The sequence below is a fragment of the Nicotiana sylvestris genome, chromosome 6 (genome assembly GCF_000393655.2).
Source record: "Nicotiana sylvestris chromosome 6, ASM39365v2, whole genome shotgun sequence".
NCBI classification, from domain to species: domain Eukaryota; kingdom Viridiplantae; phylum Streptophyta; class Magnoliopsida; order Solanales; family Solanaceae; genus Nicotiana; species Nicotiana sylvestris.
In genome coordinates, this window is record NC_091062.1 from 185,188,131 (window position 1) to 185,197,542 (window position 9,412).

Genomic DNA, 9,412 nt, shown 5'->3' on the forward strand with positions numbered 1-9,412 from the left:
TCACTTTATTTAACTTTTCTTTAAAAAAACAAACCACTTTCTTTTCCTTTTCTTTTAAAAATGCTACTTTCATTTACTTTAAAAATTTTAAATTTTCAGATACCTTTATATTTATTTTTTAATTCCAACTTTCTTTTACTTTTTATTTTTTTTAAAATTTCCACAAAACTTTTTATTTTTTTAATTTTCTATATTCTTTTACCTTTTTAAAAAGAGAATTCCACCTACTTTTACTTTTATTTTTTTATTCAATACTTCCCTTTTTTTATTTTTTAAATCACTCCCGAAATTTTTCTTTTTTTAAAAAAAATAATATTTTCGGATTTTTTTATATAAATAAAAATAATAATAATAATATTAATAGTAATACTACAACAACAACAACAACAACAACCCAGTATAATCCCACTTAGTGGGGTCTGGGGAGGGTAGTGTGTATGCAGACCTTACCCCTACCCTAGGGTAGAGAGACTGTTTCCAAATAGACCTCCGGCATCCTTCCCTCCAAGAACATCCCACCTTGCTCTTGGGGAGACTCGAACTCACTAATATTAATAGTAATAATTCACCTTTTAAATTTTTTGTATTTTTATCCTATAATAAAAAGTGTAATAAATCTAAAATAATAGTAGGTTAAAACCCCCTAAAATATTTATATAAAAGAAGTGATAAAAAATTAAATGTTGTCAAAAATTAGGTGTTCACAGCTACAGAGCTGTCACACCTCCTTTTTACCTACATCCGCAAGGGCATAAGGGAGTTTTTTCAATTAAAGTACAATCGAAACGGGATTTATTATTAAAGATTTAGAGTCGCCACTTCATTCATTTTCAACTGGATATTTATATACATCGAGTTTCAGAACATGTAACTGGTATGTAGAACATACAAATGGGGTAAGCAATTAGCAACAACAAAATACAGCAGCAGAAAGCCCAACACAGTAGCTTCAACATCTCAATCCATAAATCCCAGTAACACGGAGAAAACCAGTAAAAATAGGGAAGAAAAATAGTCCGGAAATCTCTCTTTGTTTTCTCTTTCTAGCTTTGAACTCTCTCTGGTGTTCGTTCGCTCTCAATATTTCACAAAATTTGGTTCTATCTTTTTACTCTCTCCAAAATGAATTCTGCCCCTGTATATCCAGTGTATCCAGAGTGTATATCGAGTGTATACCGCTCCCTCCGCCCCCTTCTTTTCTGATTTTCAGCTCCCTTAAATGGGCATTCAATTAGTACATTTTCCACTACCAACTTAACTTTTCATTTCTTTAATCTTCCACTCCATTTTCCACTCAATTATCCACTTAATTATTTAATCCATTAGTGCAATCCTAACCCTACTATCCACTAGAAGCTTCTTAAGTAGGTAAACCCTTGAATTACTTATATTAATCAGTTCTTATTGACACAATTAAACAAGAACTTAATACCAAACTTATTGAACTAATCCTAATTATTTTGACTGAGTGATTAACGAGATACAATTTCACAGTGTTATAACAAGCTGATATCCTAATTATACGAAACAAATCTATAAAACCAAATCTTAAAGAAACAACAGTGAACAGAAATAATTCATAACAAAGAACTGATCGAATTTCAAATGAAATTGACCAAAAAAAGAAAAAGAGACGAGGAAGACGAATATTAGAATAATACTAATGAAAATAAACAAAAACTAGGAAAGAACTCACTAGATAGGCTCGAACTTGGATTTGGCACTCTGAATCAACCCAAAATAATAGCAAACGTTTGTTCCTGATGCAGAACAAACGAGCGTTATTATTTTGTGATGAAACAAGTTTGAATAAGCCCAGAAATCCAACCAAACGATCTTTCATGCACTGGTCGGAATTTTAAGGTTCTAAGGCTCGAACTCAGATTCAATATTCGAGGAGTTCTGGATACATTCGAGGGAAACTAATGATATATTGGGCCTAAGGGGGTTGTGGAGGTTGTGTGGTGTTAATTTGGGAGGGATTGGAGTCGGCGCCGCCACCGGAGAAAGTTAGGGCGGCGCTAGGGTTCATCCTTTTGAATCGATATTCGAAGGGATTCAGGCATGTTCGAAGGTAAAGGGTTACGGATCCGGGAAGAGGGGATCGAAGGGGTTCTGGGGTGTATTTTTGGGAGTAATTGGAGTCGGCGCCGCTACCGGAAGGCGGTGGGGAATGGTGGCGGCTGGTCTCTAGAGTTTGGGTGAGGAAGATGAGATGGGGGGTTATGAGGAGGGTGGCGTCTGTTTGGTCAAATATATAATGGAGTAAAATTGGATCCAGGTCATTCGATCAAACGAGATCAACGGCTTGGATTATCTGACTAATTGGAACGACGTCGTTTGAGTGATTTAAAGACCGGATCGGTCTCAGATGAAATGGGTCGGGGTCGGGTAACGGGCAAAGCTTTAGGGTCGTTCGATCAAATGAAATTGATGGCCCTGATCAAAACGTGTCCAAACGACGTCGTTTGGTTCTGGTAGGGGTGGACCGGGCAGACGGGTTTGGGATGGTTTGGGGTGGGTTTGGACGGGTTTTGTTTGGGCTTGGGGATCTTTTGGCCCAAATTTGATTTCCTCTCTTTTATTAACTCTTTTTCTTTTCTTTTCTTCTTTTTCTTTCAAAAAAAATTAAAACTAAAATCCTAATTAAATTATAAAACACCAAATTAACTTAAAAATACTAATTAATTCTAACTAATAATTATCACAAATAATTAAATGCCAAATTAAAAGAAAATCACACAATTTGACTAAAATTACAAAAATATGTTATTATTTTTTTTTGAATTTTCATTTTTGTAAAACACCTAATTATTAATTAATTCCAAAAAATGTAAAATCAAACCTTAAATGCCAATGCTATATTTTTGTATTTTTAATGCATTAATAAAATTAAACATGCCCACAAATATATGCAAACAATCAGGAAAATCACACATAATTAAAGACAAGACCTAATTTTGGGAATTATTTTGGAGTAATTCGTATGAGGCAAAAATCACGTGCTCACAGGTGGTTCGATGTTGGAGAATCTGAATTACATGGGCCATACCTAGTTCAGTAGGCCATAGAAAAAGTAAAGCTTATTCGGGATCGAATATTGACAGCTCAAATTCGTCAGAAGTCATATTCTGACGTGCTGCGACGAGATTTAGAGTTCGAGGTTGATGACTGGGTATTCTTAAAGGTGTCACCTATGAAGGGTGTGATGAGGTTTGGCAAGAAAAGCAAACTTAGCCCACGATATATTGGGCCTTATAGGATCATTCGGAAAGTGGGACAAGTAGCTTATGAGTTAGAATTGCCCTCAGAGTTGGAGTCTGTCCATCCGATTTTTTCACGTATCTATGTTACGAAAATACATTGGCGATCCTACCCGAGTGGTACCCACGAATGATGTAAAGGTTACAGAGGACTTGTCATATGAGAAAATTCCGGTTTCCATCTTAGACCGACAAACCCGCAAGCTGCGGAATAAGGAGGTAGCCTCCGTGAAAGTACTTTGGACGAACAACAATGTGGAAGAAATGACTTGGGAGGCCGAGGAAAACATGAAATCTAGATATCCCTACCTATTTCCTCCTTCAGAGAAGGGTCCGACTGAGATGTCATAATCATAAGGTACGTGTATAAATTCTTGTGTTTGTTATTGTCGTTGGTCATGTGAGGCCATTGTCGTTATTAATAATTATGGTAAGGTGTGGGGTTGGATTATTAAGCTTCTACAGGGAGAGTTAGTATTAGTGTTGTTACAAAGGCGACCCTGTCAAAGTTATATGGATCACGGGGAGTTGAACATTCGAGGACAAATGTTTCTAAGGGGAGGAAGGATGTTACATCTCGCATTTTCGTACGTTAAAATTTCGTTTTTAGTTAACCGACGTAGCCTCGGGGATGAGATCATCTTGACGTTAACGTACTTACGCTATTTATGACAAGCGATAAATAAGTGTTATAAAGGATAAAGGGGTACACGGATTAAAGAAAACGAGTTTTGTTGAAAGTGGCCAATTTGGAATAAAACACGGGTCGAGCGATAATACCTGATAGTTATGAACTAGTACCATGCAAGGTACCATATGACCGCGGTAATATAATATATAAGGTATATATGAAGTATTTTAAAAATAAATAGAATTTTAAGTAATTTGTGGTAATTGATTAATTACTGGGTAACAGGACATTACTCAATTAAATAATAAGTGGATAAAAAATTAATAAATTAGCCCCCTCCCCAAACGTGGCAAGAAGCCACAAACCTAAAAAATGACTAAGTAGTCATAATTCTAGGTGGATACCTATGAATAACATAATCATGACTTAAAGATTAAGTCTTAGAAAGACTTGTAAAATCTTATCCATTCTGTCTTTAGCTTTCATTCATGACTTTGGCTCGAAACCAAGAACCTTGAAACAGAAAAAACATTTCGTCCAAATTCTTGCCAAAATTTCGATTGAAATTTCAAAGAGCAACCACAATTTTGTTTCAAAATTTCAAGAGATTCAAGCAGAATTTCGTTCAACATATTTCATAGAAGCAGAAGCTTCATTCTGTTCAAATAATTCCAGGAACAGGTATGTTAAGGCTCTCCCTTCTTTCTTTTGGCATGGTCCATATGATACTAAAGAAACGAGCAAACACATAGTTTTCATAAATTACTCTATTCATATAAATAGTAGGTGTGTCTATATTCTTGATTCCCCATGAGAATTATTATTATCTTCTGTTCATGGGTCTCAGAATAATACAGAGTTGGAAAAGTTTATCCGGAAGGAATATTGAGATTGTTACATATTTTTCATGCATTTCACTCATTTATACATGTGCATTGATCCATGGCCAGATGGCATTATATACACGTATATATGTAAATATATGTATATGGGATATGGAAAAAGGTTACGGCGTTATATATGCACCACCACCTGATCAACTGGTATATGTTGATGATGTTGCCTATAGTGGCCGAGACGATATGATAGGATGCCCTCAGTGGCAGTACACTCATACATATGCATGACACGACATTTATACGTATGTGCATGACATTATAAACATTTTAGAATTTACCAAGTTATTCAAATTTATAGATGTGTTTCTATATTCCATGTTTCATCTATGTCTTTTACGTACAAATTTTCATGCCTTACATACTGAGTACATTTTTCGTACTGACGCCCTATTTCACGGGGCCTGCGTTTCATGCCCGCAGGTGCAGGTAGGCAAGTTGACGGTCCCCCTTCTTAGGATTCCTGATCAGCGAGAGTTGGCGTGCTCCATTTGATCCGGACCTGCTTTTGATTTTGATACGATACGTTTGTGTGTGTGTGTGTGTGTGTGTGTGTGTGTGTATATATATATATATATATATATATATATATGGGTATGATGTGGCTTAGTCCTGTCTTTGTACAGTTATGTTTCTGTTAGAGGTCTGTGAACAGTATATCTAGTTGGGTTGCATGTGGCCTTGTCGGCTTTCAGTTTTGGATGTATAGTTGTCTATAGCAGCCTTGCCGGCTCGCCCACTGTATTCTGCATGTATACGTACATATGCCTTGATGACAGGTTTCCTTCACTATGTTATTTTCGTAATGCAACAGATGTTATTCAGGTTCATATATTAGACGCATGTTTATGGGTGTTTGACAAGTAGGACTCAGGCACCCTTCGCGGCCCAGGAGCAAAGTTTTAATTTTATTAATGAGGTTTACTTCTCCCGTCTTTGTATTTTACCAAACTACAAGACACAAACAAACAAACAATAATGTCACCCGTGCTAAATGAATAAAAGCACGGCTCACACACCATCTAGTAAAAATATATAGCTTTATTTTTTTCTGTTTCACTTCCGGAATATGATATGTAGTTTTTTTTTTTTGCAAAATTAACTGTAATCCGTGTCCCTCTTAAACTCTCTCTATCCAGAAAATTAAGGATTTTAGACTGCAGAAACAAATTGGTGGCCTTAAGCGAAAAGTCATTTAGGCTGTTATATTTTCCAAACTTTAAATAAGAAAAAGAACTTTCCGTTACCGGGAATCGAACCCGGGTCTCCTGGGTGAAAGCCAGATATCCTAACCGCTGGACGATAACGGATTTGCTTGTTTAGTTTGTCATATAATTAAACAAGTAGATAATTAGCTACTCTATAAGTGGAACTCTATTTTAATTTGTGATAGGAAACTGGATAGTGGGAAGCAAAATGGTAGAGATCTTTTAGATTGTCGGTCTAATTTAATATGTTCTAGTAAGGTAATTATCTAGTTGTACTACATTACAATTAATAATTATTATAAAGACGTATGTACTATTACCTTATAAGTAATATGATATGATTGTGTAAAAAAAAAAACTACAATGTCAATGAATAAAACTCTAAGATTCGAGACCAGTTTCATTTTTATAGGTGTTGACGCGTTGTCTTAATTGGTACTTACTATTTTTTCTATCCTAATTTATATGTCATACTATTCTTTTTCAGTTTTGATCTTGTTTAAAAATATTTTTAAGTTTAAATTTTATATTTTATCGTTAATTAGATGACCTATTGATAAATGGCTAAAAGTGCATGATTTTGAGTGTATTTTCATCCTATTTGTCGTGTGAATTGCGGGAGATTATATGATATTTGAAGTGAATTATACTCATTACATATTTCTTATTTGTAGGAGTAAGCTTGAATGATAATGGAGCAAAAGATATCAAATTATTGCAAAAAAAGAGGAGAAAAATAGAAGGATTGGGAGCTCGTCTATTCTCATGTGTGGCACGAAAACGGATGCGAAAAAGGAGAAAAGAGAAGGCACTAAATAGCGAAGCAAAGCAAAGGCATAGATCGGTTCGCGAAATGGAAGAATTTCAAAAGCTAAATCCGCGTCCATGGGCGCGCGAAGGCAGACGCGGATTACAGCTTCTCCTAGCCAAAGTTGGATTGGAAAATTCTTCCCCTTAGCAACCCTAAGTGATATAAATACATCAAAGAATGACTTTTTAAGGGTTACACAACATCTTTGAAGGCAAGAACAATCAAGGAGCAAGACGGAAGATTCGAAAACGAGTTTTTATCTTTCTTCTTCCCTTTTTCTATTATTATTGGTGATGAATTCTTATATTGTAGTTGTGAAAATAATTATGAGTAGTTAAACTCTTTATTCTAGGTTTGATGGAACTCTTGGAGGATGAATTTTTGTTGCGTTTAATATAAATTTGCCATGGGATTTTCTCTACTTGTTCAACTACGTGATTATTGTGGTTGATTGAAGGGCCCTCATTCGTCTATGCCTATTTAGTGTGTATTACTTGGAAAAGAGTACATATTTAGATAGTTGTTGAACAACATCACTCCTAACGTATATGAGGGATTAATACGGAGGGTTGAAAGGTGGGATTATGAATAACGAAACCTTGGTGCAATCTTAGTGAGCGGTAAACTAGTACTAGCTAGCGTAGTTCGGAAGAATGCGTCTAATAAATTGTTGTAATTGCTCAGAAGAGAATTACGACACCTAAAGTGCTCACGATCGGTAAAGAGTATCTAGGAGAATTTATAGGAGATGTAAACAGGGAGGATTCTGATAAGAGGGAAAATCGTAACCCTAGACCTTTCCAATCTTGTCTACAAGATTTGCTTTGTTATTAATAAAATTCCAGTTTTTAATTACCTTGTTGTTAGTTAGTAAACACTCAACTCATTATTCAATATTTTTGAAAGTTGATTACTTGAATTCTTGCGAAACTAACAGTTGTAATTAGTACGTTAATTCCTTGTGGAATTCGACTTCGGACTTGCAAATCGGACACTACTAGAAATCCGGTAAAAAGCGACCACAAAAAGCGACCAAAGTTGGTCGCTTATAGGCCTAAAAGCGACCAAAAAGCGACAAAACATGCCTGGTCGCAATATTGTTGGTCCTTTATTTTAGGGACCAAAGTTGGTCGCTAATTAGCGACCAACTTTGGTCTCTAAGGTAAAAGGACTAAATATTCTGATTTTGACTTTAGTGACCAACTTTGGTCGCTATATTAATTTAATAATATAAATTTGGGACCAAAGTTGGTCTCTACATATGAAATACGTTGTTTTTAATTTATCATTAATCATTAGAAAGCGACCAACTTTGGTCTCTAATCCAAATATTATATTTTAAAATCTGGACAATAGAGACCAAAGTTGGTCGCTAAATTCAAGAATTTAATTTTTTTTTTAAAGATAAGCGACCAACATTGGTCGCTATATTTCCAAAAATTGTATTTTTTTAATAGAAATCTGGGCAGGTAGCGACCAAGGTTGGTCGCTATTGCCCAGAAAATTATTTTTTTATAGTGAAATGCGACCAAATAGAGACTAAAGTTGGTCGCTTTTCTTGGTATATTTTTGGCAGAAACTGCCTGTTTTGGCAGCTACACCACCTGCCAGCTTACCAAACATCCTAAACAGGCATTTTATGCCAGCAACAACAACAACAACAATTAAAAGCAACAATCAATAGAACTAACACATTAAGCTAACAAAACTAAGTTAACGCTTATTACAAGCCCATTCGAACTAAAAAGAACTAACACAATAGAACTAAATTTTTTTGTCTAGTTCAAAGTATATAAAGTACTCAAGGAGTGTTCTTTCAGCATCCTCGTCCGAAAGTTGGATTGCCTCGCCCGATTCATTAGGTGGTTGACTGCGTATGAATTCCCCCACGTCAGCTGCATGTGAAGCGAACCTATATGAAAAATTATATATATTGAATTAGTATTTCAAAATTTATATAAAAGTAAATCAAAATACTTAATGAAAAGTAAAAAACTTACATGTATATAGTCGAGGCTCGACCCTCCTTTCTGAATCAGTCTCTTTCTTCTTCTTTACAATACGAGTTTCATTGAATAGCTCATCTTGCTTCATTGGCATCATAAAGCTGTCTGGTGGCTTTGGTGATTATCCTCGTGGTACTATTACTCGGGATGAACTTGGATACAGAGAATAACTTGGATACAGTACCTGACAGGGTGTGTCTTTGATCAATTGTTGATCTCTATAGCTACAATGATAATGAGAAGGCAACGACATGTGTTTCAAAATAGTGATGGTATAGGTAGGATTTAACATTTCCTAAGTAGATAAAAGAGGTTATAGAGGAATTCTCTACTTCACTTTCCAAGAGGAAAAGAAGTTTGATTGATAGTGACAACGTTGATGAAGACGGAATGTTTTCCGTTGGTCATGGCAGTTCCCATAAAGCGGGGATCATAAGACTCTATGATGACAAAGATTATAGGAAGTTTTGTTCTAAACTTTCTTCCAAGTCTGATCCGTACAAGCTTAATATGATATTGGTGATATTTCTTCGGATTCAGACAATGATTTGACCGACAAAAGTATGGAAATGCTCTTAAAAAGAATTAAAGGTAAAA

At 35.3% G+C, this 9,412-nt stretch overlaps 1 non-coding gene across 1 annotated transcript; it reads right to left on the bottom strand.

Annotated features, from left to right (window-relative positions):
* Window positions 1–6,028: 6,028 nt before the first annotated feature.
* TRNAE-UUC (transfer RNA glutamic acid (anticodon UUC)) lies at window positions 6,029–6,100 on the bottom strand. Its single transcript has one exon. It is a non-coding gene; the product is annotated as a tRNA-Glu (tRNA).
* Between the last annotated feature and the right edge of the window lie 3,312 nt (window positions 6,101–9,412).